Below are 19,282 nucleotides of genomic sequence, written 5' to 3' on the forward strand. Positions count from 1 at the left end.
TAGGTCATTGAGATTCAAAGAGTTATAGAAGTCAAACCCAGCTTTATCACATTGAAAAGCATCCATGTGATTTTTTTTTTCATAAACCCTATTGCTCCCCTCAGTCACAACCTGCAGAATCTTGATTAATAGCTATAACATCCTCTGTCCTTTTCTTCTGTGTGTGCCTTGATGATGCATATGAACAGTCCAGAAACATCTACCTGGAGAGAGGTAGGTTTGTATTCCACCTCCATGGACAAGGGACAAGCCAGTAAATGTATCTTAACAAAGCAGAGTGTGGGTAGAATTCTTAGGAGGAAGCCTTCTCTACATACTGACATTGTTGCGCCCCGGCAGACTTGTAGGACATTTATGATTCTCTCGATATTTGTACAGAGTAAATGATGGCAATAAAAAGTAACTGGACTAATCAGATGCCCACTGGACTTATGCATCACATTAAATAGATTTGTAAATTGCTCTCACGTTAATTTATTACCCTGTCCTGCTCTGTTTTGTTTGCAGAGATGTAACCACAGTCAGTAATGTTTATTAGTCTTTCTTACCAACTAGACGATGGTTGATAATAGGCAAAAATTGGCAACAGGAAAACCAACCCTCCACTCACCTCTTTTCTCACTTCTCTCTCTGTCTTTCTCTGCCATCCCACTTCCTTCCTCTTTTGTGATGTCCCTCTTTTTGCTTCGAGTGGTTTTTCTGGCAATGGTGACAGTTCTTAAGTGGTTCTAGCTCCTTTGAGCTGCTTCTTACCATGGTCCATTCTATGTGGTCCGGCTCCTGGCATCCAATGATACTATATACAACATCCAGCTTTTGGGAGAACCTAAACTCCTTCAATGATTTTCTAGAAGTCCTCTTTGATCTTTCACCTTCTACCATTTCTGTCACTTGTTCCTCTCAGTAAACCTATTCATCTAACTGGCAACAGATTTGTTTTTCCAGATTGAACAGCAATTGAACAGAAAGTATTAAAAGCTCTCTTCCCAACATTTCAACCTTTCCTCATCAACTTATTAAGGGTACAGAATATACTCTACCACACATAAGGATTAAATCCTAAACTTGACTTGAGCATACTTATTAGTGTTAAATGGGAATGTGTGTGCTCTTTACATTCAACAAATTGAATTATTCAGCATATCTGGATTTGATGGATATATCATCTAGAGACATGTACTTTGGGTGTACTTTAAAAAGATTAGATTTTATAGAACAATGTCTTTTAATGTGGGGAAAATTTATATTTAAACACATGATATTCGAACATTTAAGCACAAAGTATTCTACATATATATATTCTTATGAATGAAATATCTTAGAAATGATTCTTGAGAAAACTTTTTATTTTAATGGAGTTGGCATGTAATCATCTCAGGTCCTTGTATCAAGAATATTCTTTTTTTTTAATTTTTTATTGTTGGTTGTTCAAAACATTACAAATTTCTTGACATATCATATTCCACACTTTGATTCAAGTGGGTTATGAACTCCCACCTTCACCCCATACACAGATTGCAGAATCACATCAGTTACACATCCATTGATTTACATATTGCCATACTAGTGTCTGTTGTGCTCCACTGCCTTTCCCATCCTCCACCATCCCCCCTCCCCTCCTCTCCCCTCCCCTCCCCTCCTCTCTCTCTACCCCCTCCACTGTATAACCCTGAGGGCCTCCTTCCATTTCCATGCAACTTCCCTTCTCTCTCCCTTTCCCTCCCACCTCTCATCCCTGTTTAATGTTAATCTTCTTCTCATGCTCTTCCTCCTTACTCTGTTCTTAGTTACTCTCCTTATATCAAAGAAGACATTTGGCATTTGTTTTTTAGGGATTGGCTAGCTTCGCTTAGCATAATCTGCTCTAATGCCATCCATTTCCCTGCAAATTCTATGATTTTGTCATTTTTTAATGCAGAGTAATACTCCATTGTGTATAAATGCCACATTTTTTTTATCCATTCGTCTATTGAAGGGCATCTAGGTTGGTTCCACAGTCTTGCTATTGTGAATTGTGCTGCTATGAACATCGATGTAGCAGTGTCCCTGTAGCATGCTCTTTTTAGGTCTTTAGGGAATAGACCGAGAAGGGGAATAGCTGGGTCAAATGGTGGCTCCATTCCCAGCTTTCCAAGAAATCTCCATACTGCTTTCCAAATTGGCTGCACCAATTTGCAGTCCCACCAGCAATGTACAAGTGTACCCTTTTCCCCACATCCTCGCCAGCACTTGTTGTTGTTTGACTTCATAATGGCTGCCAATCTTACTGGAGTGAGATGGTATCTTAGGGTGGTTTTGATTTGCATTTCTCTGACTGCTAGAGATGGTGAGCATTTTTTCATGTACTTGTTGATTGACTGTATGTCCTCCTCTGAGAAGTGTCTGTTCAGGTCCTTGGCCCATTTGTTGATTGGGTTGTTTGTTCTCTTATTGTCTAATTTTTTGAGTTCTTTGTATACTCTGGATATTAGGGCTCTATCTGAAGTGTGAGGAGTAAAGAATTGTTCCCAGGGTGTAGGCTCCCTATTTACCTCTCTTATTGTTTCTTTTGCTGAGAAAAAAAACTTTTTAGTTTGAGTAAGTCCCATTTGTTGATTCTAGTTATTAACTTTTGTGCTATGGGTGTCCTATTGAGGAATTTGGAGCCCGACCCCACCGCATGTAGATCGTAGCCAACTTTTTCTTCTATCAGATGGCGTGTCTCTGATTTGATATCAAGCTCCTTGATCCATTTTGAATTAACTTTTGTGCATGGCGAGAGAAAGGGATTCAGTTTCATTTTGTTGCATATGGATTTCCAGTTTTCCCAGCACCATTTGTTGAAGATGCTATCCTTCCTCCATCGCATGCTTTTAGCCCCTTTATCAAATATAAGATAGTTGTAGTTTTGTGGATTGGTTTCTGTGTCCTCTATTCTGTACCATTGGTCCACCCGCCTGTTTTGGTACCAGTACCATGCTGTTTTTGTTACTATTGCTCTGTAGTATAGTTTGAAGTCTGGTATCGCTATACCGCCTGATTCACACTTCCTGCTTAGCATTGTTTTTGCTATTCTGGGTCTTTTATTTTTCCATATGAATTTCATGATTGCTTTCTCTATTTCTACAAGAAATGCCATTGGGATTTTGATTGGCATTGCATTAAACCTATAGAGAACTTTTGGTAATATCGCCATTTTGATGATGTTAGTTCTGCCTATCCATGAACAGGGTATATTTTTCCATCTTCTAAGATCTTCTTCTATTTCTCTCTTTAGGGTTCTGTAGTTTTCATTGTATAAGTCTTTTACCTCTTTTGTTAGGTTGATTCCCAAGTATTTTATTTTTTTTTTGAAGATATTGTGAATGGAGTGGTTGTCCTCATTTCCATTTCAGAGGATTTGTCACTGATATACAGGAATGCCTTTGATTTATGCGTGTTGATTTTATATCCTGCCACTTTGCTGAATTCATTTATTAGCTCTAATAGTTTCTTTGTAGAGCCTTTTGGGTCTGCTAGGTATAGAATCATGTCATCAGCAAATAGTGATGATTTAAGTTCTTCTTTTCCTATTTTTATGCCTTTAATTTCTTTCGTCTGTCTAATTGATCTGGCCAGTGTTTCGAGAACTATGTTGAACAGAAGTGGAGAGAGAGGGCATCCCTGTCTTGTTCCAGATTTTAGAGCGAATGCCTTCAATTTTTCTCCATCCAGAATGATGCTAGCCTGAGGCTTAGCATAGATTGCTTTTACAATATTGAGGTATGTTCCTGTTATCCCTAGTTTTTCTAGAGTTTTGAATATAAAGGGATGCTGTACTTTGTCGAAAGCTTTTTCCGCATCTATCGAGATGATCATATGGTTCTTATTTGTAAGTCTATTGATGTGGTGAATAACATTTATTGATTTCCGTATATTGAACCAGCCTTGCATCCCAGGGATGAATCCTACTTGATCATGGTGCACAATTTTTTTGATATGTTTTTGTATTCGATTCGCCAGAGTTTTATTGAGGATTTTTGCATTTAGGTTCATTAGAGATATTGGTCTATGGTTTTCTTTCTTTGAAGTGTCTTTGTCTGGTTTAGGTATCAGGGTGATGTTGGCCTCATAGAAGGAATTTGGAAGTTCTCCCTCTTTTTCTGTTTCCTGAAGTAGCTTGAGAAGTATTGGTATTAGTTCTTCTTTAAAGGTTTTGTAAAACTCTGCTGTATACCCATCCAGTCCTGGGCTTTTCTTAGTTGGTAGTCTTTTGATGATTTCTTCTATTTCCTCAATTGATATTGGTCTGTTTAGGTTGTCTATATCCTCCTGACTCAATCTGGGCAGATCATATGACTTAAGAAATTTATCTATGCCTTCACTATCTTCTAATTTATTGGAGTATAAGGATTCAAAATAGTTTTTGATTATCTTCTGTATTTCTGAAGTGTCTGTTGTGATGTTGCCTTTTTCATCCCGTATGCTAGTAATTTGAGTTCTCTCTCTTCTTCTCTTCGCTAGCATGGCTAAGGGTCTGTCGATTTTGTTTATTTTTTCAAAGAACCAACTTTTAGTTTTGTCAATTTTTTCAATTGTTTCTTTTGTTTCCATTTCATTAATTTCAGCTCTGATTTTAATTATTTCTTGCCTTCTACTTCTTTTGCTGTTGTTTTGCTCTTCTTTTTCTAGGATTTTGAGATGAAGTATGAGATCATTTATTTGTTGTTTTTTTTCTTTTTTTAAGGAATGAACTCCAAGCAATGAATTTTCCTCTTAGAACTTCTTTCAATGTGTCCCATAGATTCCGATATGTTGTGTCTGTGTTTTCATTCATCTCTAAGAATTTTTTAATTTCCTCCTTGATGTCTTCTATAACCCGTTGATCATTCAGTAACCTATTGTTCATTCTCCAAGTGATGTATGCTTTTTCCTTCCTTCTTTTATCGTTGATTTTCAGTTTATATAGTTCTCAAGAGGAAAAAGCTACAACAGTGTGAAAAGGTAAATAAGCTGCTTTCAAAGGAAAATTGCTATACATTATTATAAAAAAATAAAGTAAGGGCGCTTTTGTCAAGAGGACTGTTTACAGATTTTTAATATTATTTATAATAATATCATCTTATTTTTACATGAGATAGTTCTTACATAACCACCAATTCTGAGTCTCATTTATTTTGATAACAAATACATTTATGTATTTAGGTAATACATTCTTGAATTTCTTTTTTTTTTTTTTTTAAGAGAGAGGTGAGAGAGAGAGAGACAGAATTTTTAATATTTATTTTTTACTTTTCGGCGGACACAACATCTTTGTTTGTATGTGGTGCTGAGGATCGAACCCGGGCCGCGCGCATGCCAGGTGAGTGCGCTACCACTTGAGCCACATCCCCAGCCCCAGTAACACATTCTTTTAAATAATTCTCATGACCTACAACAGGATACCACAATATGTATTTTGGCTGATATTATTCTAATTTATGCAACCTAAAAAAATTGTTATAAAAAACTCTGGATGAAAGCTTTATAATGTTTGATAAGTATTCAAATATTTTACACAGCTTATATTGTTCTTACATATATTTTATGTATTTTCTATAGTTTTTCTTATTTCCTCATTAGGATTTCACAATATTTTTTGTGAGCCCCTCAAAGGCAAAAGTTGGTCAAAATTTCACATTCTTTAACTTGAGTCATCAATCCACTTGATTATTATCTGTATCATCTAAATAAATATCAAAATCTAAATCAGCATCACTTTCTTCATGGCTTTTGCAGTTTCTTGTATGTTTGTAACATTCATTATTTTCAGTCTTTTCTGGATCTTTATTAAACGGAATAACAATGTCTTCTTTCTTTCCACATTTTGCACAAACTTCAAGCTCAGAGGCACATGGTCTACACATTATGTGGTAAGAATCCTTCACTGTCTTTTGTAAACATTTAACACATTTTTTAGGTTTTGATAATGGTTTGTATTTGTTGTATTTTACACGCCATTCAAGAACTTCTTTACAGCGCTGACATACTCCATCATGAAGTTTTTGGTTACTTTTCTTGGTCTGGGCACTCTTATCAAACTTGTCATTTCTGAAGCTAAATGTATTCTGATGCTTCTGAGGCCTGGAACCAAGTTGCCCTTCTGGGAACTCATCCTGGAAACCACAACCACCTCAAGTAGAGTGTACCTAAAAAGTTGCAGGGAAGACCAGAGAGCTTCCTCTCCAGGTGTTGACGCTTCTCTCTTGACCCTTGTCCCGGAAGGAACTTATCCAGCCTTTCCGCCCCCAGTCGGCACATGTGACTCCCTGTGGTGGTGAAAGGACATCCTCTTGCCATCCCAGCACTTGGTGCAGGAAACTCCACAAGGCTCAGCCTCTACCAGCGCCCCCGCCCCTCCCGCCGAGCAACCCTTGCCTCTAACCGGGTGAACCAAGAATAATATATTCTTTACTGATTAATTTATGGCATTCCATACCTGTATTATAAAAATTAAGTATCTTTTGTTTATCATTTGTAATAATTAAATAAATTTCAATGCTCCTGATTTTTATTATTTTTTTTCAAAATAATATTAATTTTTATTTACAATCTGCTGTAATGTTTAAAATAACTTTTAAAATAACTTTTAAAAATAATCCATTTGAAAAAAAATAAACATCATTGCCACACTCAGCATTATTCTTAATGACAATTTATTTTAACTGAATTTTCATTCCTAATAACAACAATAAAAACAAAAGCAAAACTAAAATCCAAAATCAAGCAAATAAAAACAATAATGAATAAATGAAATAGTGGAGATAAAACATTTTGTCCTTATGCACTCACACACCTGCCAATAATATTTCATAATAGTACAATAAGAGTTTATAATATAAATCTATACTATAAATTATGTACTATATATAACATATGTCTTTGTGTATTTTGATGTTTAGATAAAGACATGTCATTGATATTCAATCACTCAATTCAATTTTAGAGGGAAAAAATCCAGTTTATATTATTTTAACAATTAAAACAATTAATTTAAAAATATGATAGAAAGGTCTAAATATTTTAAAGAAATGAAAAAAAGTAGGAAAAAATGATACATATTTAATTTACATATGTAATTAAGTCTCCTTGTTTCTCAAGTTCATACACGCCAGAGTCAACTAGATCTCTCTTCAAGTGAAGCCACTCCTTTATTGTCTTACAACTTGTTCTTTCATTAAAAATTTAAATTACCTAATTTTATTACTTCTGAAAAAAATGCACTGATCCACCAAAATAAAACATATGAAATGTATGCATCTAAATTAGTTACCAATACCTCTGTTCAGTATGCAATTTTAAATGCATTATTCATTTTAATTTTGATAGTTTTACTTTAATCAGTAATTCACCTGTTTTTATTTTTCAGCCTTGGTTTTGTTATATAATTATTTTAGTTCTTAGTGATATACATTATGTCATTTGATGGAAAACAATGACTTTTCTGCTTCTCCTATTATTTAATTTGAGAGACTGGATGTATACATGGGTAATGGCCTGATCATACATAAAAATAGAACTCATAATCTGCAGCAATCAGCCCAGAAACGAACTCATTATCTACCCTTATGCAAAGCAACCAGAGTATAAGGCAGGCTCCTCTATCTAAATCAGATTTATAAAAAGTCAGAACATTATCATTAGCTACATTTGAGAAAACCAAACAGTACCCACTGTAATAAACAGGCACAAATGGCCAGGACTTCATTAATAATTAAAGCTTTTTCATTTTTATTCTGATTTCCAATTTAGGACCAATCAGAAAAGTCTAAAATCTCATAGGCTGCACCACTTTGGTTCATCCCACCAGGAGCTTTCCAAAGCCAATATCTTCTAAGCCCACTACAACTGAAGACTTTAGTTGTCACTATGAAGCTCTTCCAGTCTTTTCCTTATTTTTGTGTATGACAAAATGCAAACATTTAAATAGCCTTTGCTTGTTACCAGCTAGTTAGTCTTTGTTTATTTCCAAGGTTTATAAAATCAGGAAGTACTAAAGATCAGTTGATTTATTCTCTTATAAAATAATTTTGATCCTGTATTTCTAAAGATTTTTGTAACTAAGGATTGAACCCAGGGTACTTTACTGGTGAACTATATTGCCAGTCGTTTTATTTTATTTTATTTTATTTTTTTGAGACTGGGTCTCACTAATTTGCTGAGGTTGGCCTCAAAATTAAGATTGTCCTGCCTCAGTTACCTGAATCACTGGGATTTCAGGCTTGTGCCACCAAGTCCTGCTATATGAATTGTCATTATTATTTTTCATGGTGGAGACCAGGAATAGAACCCAGGACCACTTAACAACTAGCCACATTCCAGCCCTTCTTTTATTTATTTATTTTTAAATTTGTTCTAATTAGTTATACATGACAGTGGAATGCATTTTGACACATCATTCATAAATGGAGTATAACTTCTTATTCTTCTGGTTGTACATCATGTAGAATCACACCGGTTGTGCAATCATATACGTATATTGGGTAATAATGTCGAAGTCATTCTACTTACTTTTTATTTTGAGAAAGGGTCTTGCTAAATTGTTTAGGGCCTCACAAAGTTGTTGAGGTTGGCAGCTTTGAACTCACATTCCTCCTGCCTCAGGATTCAAAATTACTGGGCTTTCCCAGCTTGGGCCACCATGCCTGGCTGCTATATGTATGTCTAACTGAGAATGTTACCACTAGACTAAGAATATTCAGATTTTCAAAATTAAAGACTTGCAGAATTCTTCATTGTACCAAGCATATTTTCTACTCATTATTATCTATATATGATACAATTATTCTTCTGGACATATCATAATTATCATTATTTTCAGAAGTGTATAAGAAATACATTGAGAACATGCATATATATATATATATATATATATATATATATATATATGTATATATATATATATTTAGTCTATTTCTGAAATTTTGTAAATTTTCCAAGTTCTTTTATGTCTGAAAACCCATATTTTCTCACATATTTGATCATTTTGCAGTTGGAATCAATCTCATTTTTAAATAGTTTGCCATTGTATTCTCATGTCCAGCTGCTCAAAAAATAAAATGAAATGTAGAAAAATATTTCTCCTTAAAAATTATCTTTTCCATTCTCTTGGCTTTGAATTTTATTATTACCCAAAAAATTCTACATATGGTTTATTTAATTAGTTAATGAATTGGTCATCTTTATCTGTTAATCTATCTTATATTTATTTATTTTCTTTATTTTTGTTCTACAGAATAGGATATATCCTTGTGATACATCCTTGGTTTAGTTAGTTAAACTGTCAGCTTCATCTTAATTGCCTTTTTTCCTCATTCAATTTAGCAATTCTTATTTATTTTTATTTTAGAATCTTAACTTAAGGTAAATATAGAATTTTTTTTATTCTATAAATTTCTTTTAATTTTATTCTGTATTTATTTAAAAATATATCAAAGCATCATCTAAAAGCAAAAAAATCAATTTTTAATTGAAATTACCCTATTTTCTCTGATTCTTGTGATTCTCAGCAATAAATCATTATTTTATTTGTTCATTAGTCTATTTGTTCCTGTTCAGTGCTAGTTTTTGTGTTGTTATTGATATAAAATATGAAAGAAACAAGAAAGAAAGAAAGAAAGAAAGAAAGAAAGAAAGAAAAGAGAGAAGACAGAAGGGCTTCAACAGCAGGCTGATGGAGAGATACATTACAAATTGTTTTAGAAGTTGAGTAGTTATTTTCCCATTTCAGCAGGGTGCCACATCTTGTGTGTGGCTGGGATGGTTTGATGTGCTTTCCAGGCAGGTCAAGGACCTTGTGCCTCTAAAGGGAGTAAGGACTGCATCCTTCTTGCATTTGCCTGTTGGTAGGAGCTATTTATTTTACTTTTTGTCACTATCTGATGTGTATTTATTGGGTTACTGAAATGCATTTCTGCTTTATTTTTTGTTTCTCAGTACCCCTATTGTGAGTCGTCCTGGAAAAAAATCAGCAAAAGTCTTTATAGTAGAATAAAAATATTTTCTTTGTTGACAGCAAAGAAGTTAGAAATACTCCACTTTGTTTGGAAACCTTTAATTTAGTAAGTTGCCCCAGTGATTTTTGCCAGTCCTCCTCTGTGGTCCTGTATTTATAAGGTCTTTCTTTGGACAGAGAAATGTTCGCCTTTAATATTTAGGGCTGTTGGTCTGAACTGTCCCCTGCCTCTTTCACCCCCTGTCAGTGTTTTTAGTGCTCCAGGAATTCTCAGAATGTTTTGGCCACTGTTGGTGTCCAATGTTATTATTCTCATTTCTTTTTTTTTTAATATTTGTAGTTTCTTTTTTTTTAATATCCTCTTTGATATGTCAAGGGGAGTTATATCAGAAAGATATATTTAAGGGGTCTTTTGGATTTTAACAATAAACATTTTTTTTTTTAAATTCACACCACACTCTACCACTGGACTGGTGTAGCTTTGGTGCCAGATGTCCTCCCTTAGTGATGAGGGCTACTGAGCTCCACTGGCCAACATTTCCTCAAAGTTGCTGTAGTAGTTCATTGACAGCCACACTTGGAGTTGAGAATATTATATGGAAAAGTTTTGAGATAATGGCCTTTGCATATAAACTTATAAAAACACTTTATGTTTGTGATTCTGATTCACTGCTTTACCTCCCTGTGATTTTTTTTTTTTTTCTCATTCACTGTCTTGAGAAGCATGAAGACTAATTTTAACCTGAGGTCAAATTATTTACTGTATGATCTAGATCTTTTAAAATACTGTGAATGTGAAAATATCACATAGATGCTACTCTGGTTCAGCACATCCTGGTGAGTGTTTGAAAAGCATCTAATTTAGTAAATCTAACTATAGACAGTAGAGTCCTACAGGATCTCTGGATTGGCACTATAAATACATATGGTTGGACAATGGCCAGGTAATTAAACTTGATGTAATAGATTTCATAAAACGTTGTTGGAATCACTAACTTCTGCATGTCTTGTTAATTTAAGTCTCTGTAGGTGCTTTAATCACACAGAGTCAGAGTGTAAATTTAGTTATAAATCAGTTCCAAGACAAAGGCTCATATATCTCACTGCTAAAGGACAATAGGGGAAAATTCCCATTCAATGTTCTTGTGTTAATGATATTGATCATACTAGATAATTCAAATTAGAGAAATAAAATGTGTCCTTGGTGAGAAAAATAAATATAACTCCAGTTCTATTTCCCATCAGAAAACTAAACTTTAACAGTTCCTTGTGTGTTTTTCAAGAACCTCTATCTGTTCACTCAAAGGTCTATAATATAATTATGTATAGACTATAAATAAACAATATACATCTTTTAAAAGCTTATCAATTTGTTATGAATATTTCCATGACAACTATGCGAATATAAGCTTTAGATTTTAAGTAATTTAATTCAAGAATAATATTGAGAGAATTTAACAAAGAGATAAATACTCAAGATTTAAGTGTATATGATAACTGTGAAGAGTAAGTGAACAACTTAAGTATGCATAGGATTACTCTCCTTGATCAAAAGACCTGAAATTATAGAGAGGTACAACTCAAGAATTAAAAATATAGTGATAAAGGGAACTTGAATATAAATTTTAAGATTATGTACTGTATCCCACAGGGAGAAAAATTATACAGAAAGATTACTTCAGAGAATCATTCTAGAAAATTACTGAATTTCAAACACAAATCAATAGATATTTCATAAATATTTCACACACACACACACCCTTGTATAATATGTAAGAAACATACTATTCCACACTGCCTATTCATGCATGTTTAGATTTTTCTAGTTGGTTGTGTTAATTTTCTGTTGCTACATTACAAATTACCACAAACCATTGCATACAAAACAGTCATCACAGTTGCTTATGTGTGTGTTTATAAATAGCTATTTATATGCAATAATATGATAAACTTTTAAGTGCCACCTTTTTGAAGAAACACAACTTCTACAGTATTACATGATGTTACATTGTGTCACAGCAGTGCAATTTTTAAAGCACCCATTTAGCTTGTGCACTCAAGAAAGATCTAAATAGAGGTTACAGAGTTCTCTCCTTTTCAAGTATAAGAGCAAGAAAATGCTTTCCATTTTCCAAAGTGCAAAATGACATTTCAACAAGAGAAACTTGGTGGATCTCAAGAACACCTGCAATTAAGGCAGATATCATTCAGCACAGACAACCAATGGGTAACTACTGGAAACCAGGGAGAAAAAAAGACACCTGGAAGATGGCAGCAGGATGTGAGATGGCTCTGACAGTCCTGCACTGAGTCTTCTCTCTTGTCATATGGCCTCTTCTCTCTTGTCACACACCACTCTTCCTGATCCCTAGTCATCTATCCCATTCCTGATTGTTGTACCTTCTCTTTACATTGATCAGGTTACCTTCCTTCTGTCCCTAACCACTACACCCTCCAGCCACCTGAATGCAAGGTTTCCACTTTACATCTGATCAGGGTGCCTTGCTCTACACCTGGCTGCTGTGCCTCCCTCTGCAGCTCTGTTGTGAATTTGCTTTATACCTGGAGGCCGTGATTACCATTTCCTGTGTACAGATCTCTGTGCCTTCACCCCATGCCTAAATGCTGGGCCTCCTCCTGTGTCTGATGCTGAGCTTTCTCTCCATATCTGATCACTGACACCTGGAAAATGGAGGGAACCGTCCAATATGGTATCTTAAAAAAGAAATTAGATATTCAAAAAAGAATTGCAAATCAATTCTTTAAAGGTAAGTTTAGAGTTTCTTTATGAGCTGGATTTTATCATGAAATTTAAGAAGGATATGGCCGAATATGTGATTTCATTTCCTGTATAATATCTTTTCCAAGTAAATTTCATAATGTTTAAAATTTACAAATTTCATAATGATCGGAATGTATATGCCATTATTACATTATACAGTGGCAATAACAAATACTGATCAATATTTTTTGGTGATAATTTGGTAATGGAAAGGGTCGATTATGAGGAGTTTGATTAGTTCTCATGGGAAGGAGGGAAAGAACAAGAAGGACAGAGGAAAAGAAGGATGGAGGAAAGGGATAGATAACAAAAATATTTTTCATATGGATAAAATTATATGTAAACCCAATAAGTTTTGATGAATAATAAAAGTGATTTTATTAAGAAAATAGTGTCTATAGATTTATATTATAAAGCTATAGTATCACATTGAGTAATGCCACTTTGTCTCTGTAGAAAGTATATGTAGAATGCCTTATATTGATATTTTGTTCATTTACTGTTTATTTTCTTTGGGGTCCTTTGTTAAGTACACAAGATTGAGTTAAAAACATATTTATGGGACTTATAGTCTGGTAAAATATCAGTAAAATTCAAAGTGATATTATCATTCAACCTGGTAATTGCTAAAGCAGTAAAACCCAGATGTGTTAGGATCCCTTGCTCAATGTCTTTCCAGGTGCCTTCCCTTCCCCTGTTGTCCTCCCACCCCTAAGCCACTTGCTCGACTCTTCCCATTTCCACTCTGCTCTTATTACTTATTATTACATTATCATTCTATACATAAGTGGGGTTCACTGTGCTGTATTTGTACATGGACTTAGCATAATTTTGTATATTTCATTCCATTGTACATCCCCACTGAGCAATTTATGGGATATGGAGGTATGAATATGACATAATGAATCCCACCATTGTATGTAAAATCATAATGTACCAATAAAAAAGGATCACTTTCTGTAAGAAGTTTAAGATACATTTATTTAAAAAATTTCTTTCTATTAAGAGAAGTGTTAAGCTCCAAAGTGAAGTTATAGATCAAGAAGTTCCACTGACTACTATGGAAATTTCACTTATTAATTTATTATAATTACTTGCACAGAACTTTCTCTTAAAATTGCCAAAACTATCTTATTACTTTGTGTATGTGCATGTGTTGTTTGCTTGTGTGTTTCAATTGCCCACAAGAAGGGTTATACACATGTAATTCTTATTTTGACTATTTCATATTTTTTAAATTGTCATTAGTATACAGAAGAATTTATCTGTTTATCATAAATTTGTCAGTTTTACTGGGGAATACCATGTCTGGATAAAAAATAAATGAAAATCTAAAATAAATCAACTGTAGCATAAATTCAATCTAGTGAGTCACATCACTGTTTAACTAAAGTGAAAATCTTGCTTGGTAGATTTGATGCCTACATTTACAACAATAAATTTAATCACCTATAGTAAAATAAAAAGACACTTTCCCTAATGGAGCAAGCTTAAAATTTTTAACCAGACATCTAATAGAAATGACTTTCCAAAATTTAAGGGATTATATTTCTGGAAAATCATTTATCCATGTCTAACTATAAGTGGAGAGGGACACCATGGATTTCTTTCATATATACAAAACTTCTTGCATCAACTGAGGTAATAATCAGAGGAAAAGGGAAGCAAGAGAGCTCTGGAGAGCCCTCAAAAATCCTTGAAGCTTCTGCTCTCACCCTCTTAAGATGCTGCCCTAAACATGCCTGAGAAGCATCACAGCCTCTCCTCCTACAGATGGTGATAAGGAGGATAAGACACAGCAGTCACTCACCTGAGACATCAGACAAAACAGCTGGCTGCACCCAGCACTGCATGTGAGTGAGGCATCTGTTAGAGCCACCAGATAATTACAACTCAATCATGTGTGACCCAGCAGAACAGCAGCTCCTCCCACAGAATCATAAGCAAAGAAAGTGAATATTGTTTGGGGCCAGCAAGTCAAGGCTCACTTTGTTTCAAAACAAAAGCTAACTAATACTGAAGAAAAGTTCTTAGAAGGAAAGTTCTGAAACCTGGAATTTTTTGCTCAGTTTTGATTCCTCAGTTATCCAATGTGTCCCCCATGTGCACATTCATGCACCATATAGAACTGGAGTGCCAGCCTCACGTTACTGAAATGATCTCATTCAGAAGATTCTGCCTCAGAGCAATGACTTTTAAATAGTTACTAGAATCCTGGCACATGTCTCCTGTGAGGCTCCCAAGGTGATTGGGCAAAACTAAATCAGTTCCCCAATCAGCAGTGCAAGAAGTCAGCACAGTTGGAGTCTCTTTCTGTTGCCCTGCAACACAGAACCAGCTGCAAGGGGAGGAATCCTGGGGCTTTAGAGACCCTAGGGGGAAAATGAGGACATGAAAAACATCACAGGTGTTCCAGTACATCTCCAAGGACAAGGGACTGTGGCATTCTAAGGGTCATAGAGCAATACTCCATGCTTTCTTCACTTTCAACACTTCAAGAGTTCCATTGAAACTAAAGTTTATAAATTTCCTACTCATATTTCACATAAGGTAAAATATATTTCATTCTCTTTACCCTAAAATAAATAATTCCTTCTAGTCTGCTATAATCTGTTAAATATTTTAAATGATGATTAAGGAAATATGTTTTATCGATGTTCAGAATATGTAGATTTATACATTTACATGAAGAAATGTTAGTTTGAAAAAGATGTGAAGTTTATTTTTAGTTGAATTGTAGTGTGATCTATTATGATTTTCTTTAAAACAATATTTGGATATAAAGCATATTATACAAAAATTTACAGTGGATGAATTACAACCAAATTTTAGTTCATACTCAAGACTCCTGATTTGCAGTTACAACAATACTATATTGCAAAGATTGGAGTATATTTCTATAAAAATAAAGAAAAAAATAATTCCGATTGTTTTCTAGAAAAATGGATTTATTTATACAATTGAAACAAACATCCTTATCAGAGTATTTTATGGATAATAATATATGTCTTGGCAATATTATTGAATATCTCAATTGCCTATGATACCTTTTCTGTGTGAAAATGGTAATTTCATTTTAAAATACTGTTTTATTCATCCCGATTTAACTTCTAAAATGGCATACTTTCTGTTGATTTCTGACTCAAAAAGCAGGTAAAATTGAATCTCATGGTTGATTTTCTCTGTCTGCTATGATAAATAATAGCTTTAACTTATATTCAAGTCTCAGTTATGAAAACTTGATATTTAATAAAATTACAGAAAATAACTTGGATTTTATTCAAAACTTGATAAATTCATTAAAGAAAGTTGAAGATATATTCCAAAGAATAATTCAAAGGTGTCAAGATCATTGTGTCATTCTTACCGCTTAGATATGGCTTGAGTTTATCCCCCAAGGTTCATATGCTGAAGTTTGGTCCACAATTCAATGATTTTGAGAGGTGGTAGAACCTTTAAGGAATGGAACTTGGAGGAGATACCTAGGTTACTGGGGGAACCACATCCAGATGGAGTTTAGGTGGTTCTTATGGGGCCTTTGCTAATTCCCTCAATAGTGGGTTATTATAATAAGAGTCTGATTCTTGAACCTCAATGGCTTTCCTTCTCACCTTATCACTCCTCATGTTCTCCATCCCTTTGATATCATTCCTCACAAGGCTCTTATCAGAGACCAGACAGATGGGGCACCTGAACTTGGACTTTCAAACTGCAAAAATGTGAGCTCTACTATTTAAATGCCCAGTCTCAGGCATTTTGTTAGAGCAAAAGAGATAGACTAAGACAAATACCAACTCAGGTATGATAATGTCCTCCATATTACAGAAAAGAAGGAAGGGAAAAATGCTAAAATTGCTTTGATAAAACAAAAGTCTCTTATTGGCCTATTCATGTTACTTTTGCTCTCAGTGATATTATAATGGCATGGTTTTCACATATGTTGACTCTGTTTAAATTGATAATGATTTATATGTTACACACACACATACATGCACACGCACACACAGCAACAACAGCACAAAAACAATCACTAGCTTGAATTACACATGCATTTCCAAATGAGAGCTATAAAACACTCAGAATTTACTTTAAAACTGAGAGCTATCATGACTCTAAAGTAACCAAACCATTACTCTTCTTTCTGTAGGAAACAATTAACTATTTTATCTAATGGTTTCTTCAGTTTTTCATGCTATTCTGCATTTGAATATGGCAATTGATATTTGCACTCCTAAATTGCTTACCTAGCCAAATAAAATATCTTTGGGTCATCAAATATATGGCATAACCATTCTAACATTTTGGATTTTTTGTTTTTTTGGAAAATACCATAATTGTAACAAATATATTCTCTAATTTGTGTTTCTACTTTAATTTTTATTTTCATTTCTTTATCTTACATGATTCCCAGGAAAATGATTCTCAATTCAAAGCAATTTTGCCCCCTCAAGGGCATTTAGCAATGTCAGGAGTCATCTTAGCTTCTTGGTAGGAAGAGAAATGCTCTTGGCACCTATTGGAGAGAGGCCAGGGGTGCTGCTAAACGTCTTGCAATGCCCAAGGCAGTTCCCGACAACAAAGAACTATCTAGTCCAAAATGCCAACAGTGGCAAGTTCAAAAACCTTTCTTTCAGGGAATATGATTCCCTAGATAATAGTTAAAATTATACTATTTAAATGAAGGAGATAAAATCCTGACATGAAAAAATGCTTCAAGAGGCACTTCTGCAACTTTCTTTGTTAAACTTCCAGAATGCCACACACTTCGGTGATAATTACCCACTCATGAGAAACATATCTATATTTCTTTCTGGAAATATAGCACACTTCAAATGCTTTGAGTGACTCTGACAATTATGTAGGACAACTGATATGCAATAAACAAATAAAATATCTTACACCCAAGAAACTTGTGGCATTACCTCCTCTGTAGTCTCACAGCATATTTTGCAAACTCACATCAACAGAACAATTCATCATTTACATGATCTTTTATATTTACCCTTAACACACACATACATACACTACATATACACACTCCTAACTGGGCTATTACTCACAGGAAAAACGAACTAGTTTTCACTATTGCAATCTTTATACAAAAAATCCACTTATTTTTCCCTTTTTCTAACCGACAGACATCCTATGAATTATGACTAATTCATTGAATTTGTCTTCTCTAATCCACAAGTTAGTTTTATGAGCAAATCTATGGGTCCTTCATTTTTGTGCTTATCAAGCACCAAATTGAAATTGTCTATTTATATCTGTTATTTCCTTAAAGACAGTGGATTTTTTTTTTATTTCTTATTGTATCAGTACTATTATCATCGTTCTCAGAATATGTAATGGGTTCCTTCTCTTTTTCTCTAGAAGAATTGGGTAGAAATATGAAGAGTTTCTTAAGAACTGGATGATTTAAAACTCAATGAGTATAGGGTAAAAATGATAATATTATTATGAACCCAATGTAGAAAAAAATTGGTATCATCTACCTACCTTATTTTAAGATTTTTTTAGGGTAAGAAAATAGCATATCTTTAAGTTAAGATTTAATATTATTCTCTAAGGGAAGGAGAGAAAGAGAAGAGGCATGAGGGTAGGAAACATGGTGGAATAAGATGGACATCATTACACTAGGTACATGTATGACCACACATATAGTGTGACACTACATCAGGTACAGCCAGAGAAATGAAAAGCTGTGCTACAATTGTGTACAATGAATCAAAATGCATTCTGCTGTCATATATACCTAATTAGAATAAATAAACAGATAAAGTTTAAAAAATACACCATAAAAATATTTAATATTATCAGTAATTTTTGTTTTTGTGAATTTAGATTTTAATTTAAAAAAACTATTTATCTTTCAGTTGTAGTTGGATGCAATATCTTTATTTTATTTTTATGTGGTGCTGAGGATTGAACCCAGGGCCTCACATGTGCTAGACGAGCTCTACCGCTGAGCCACAATCCTAGCCCCTAGATTTTACTCTCTATTATCATTTTAAATAAATGTAAGTATGTAATCATCATTAAAGAGAACACATTTATTTAATTTTCTTCTTCTAAAACTGGTGTGGTTTTATTATCCTTTTTTCAATTTTTACGTTTTTTTTTTTTTTTTTTAATTTGTTCTACTTAGATATACATGACAGTAGAATGCATTTTAACACATCATACATTCTTCTGGTGGTACACCAGCCATGCAATCAAATATGTCCAATTCATTCTGAAGTCCTTCCTACCTCCAGTTACCCTCCTCTCCCTTCACTCCCCTCTCCCTAATCTAAAGCTCCTTTGTTTTCCCTAGTCCCACCCCCCAACTGCTCTAGTTGTGAATTATTATCCACATATCAGAAAAAAAAGAAAAAAAAAAAAAACATAACATTGAGCCTTTGGTTCTTTGGTATTGGCTTACTAGCTTAGCAAAATATTCTTCAGCTCCATCCATTTACTGGCAAATGCCATAATTTTATTCTTCTTTAAGGATGAGTAACATTTTATTGTGTATATCTATTGTATGTTTTTATCGTTTCATCTGT

General features: G+C 34.0%; 1 protein-coding gene and 1 pseudogene across 3 annotated transcripts in view; both read right to left on the reverse strand.

The window, feature by feature from the left end:
* The window catches only part of Cdh18 (cadherin 18), a 318,203-nt gene that overhangs the window by 213,516 nt on the left and 85,405 nt on the right, over window positions 1–19,282 (reverse strand). The window lies entirely within an intron of this gene.
* On the reverse strand, window positions 5,521–6,112 carry LOC114083079 (uncharacterized protein C9orf85 homolog pseudogene; annotated as a pseudogene).

This window comes from Marmota flaviventris, chromosome 5 (assembly GCF_047511675.1).
Source record: "Marmota flaviventris isolate mMarFla1 chromosome 5, mMarFla1.hap1, whole genome shotgun sequence".
Classification (NCBI taxonomy): domain Eukaryota; kingdom Metazoa; phylum Chordata; class Mammalia; order Rodentia; family Sciuridae; genus Marmota; species Marmota flaviventris.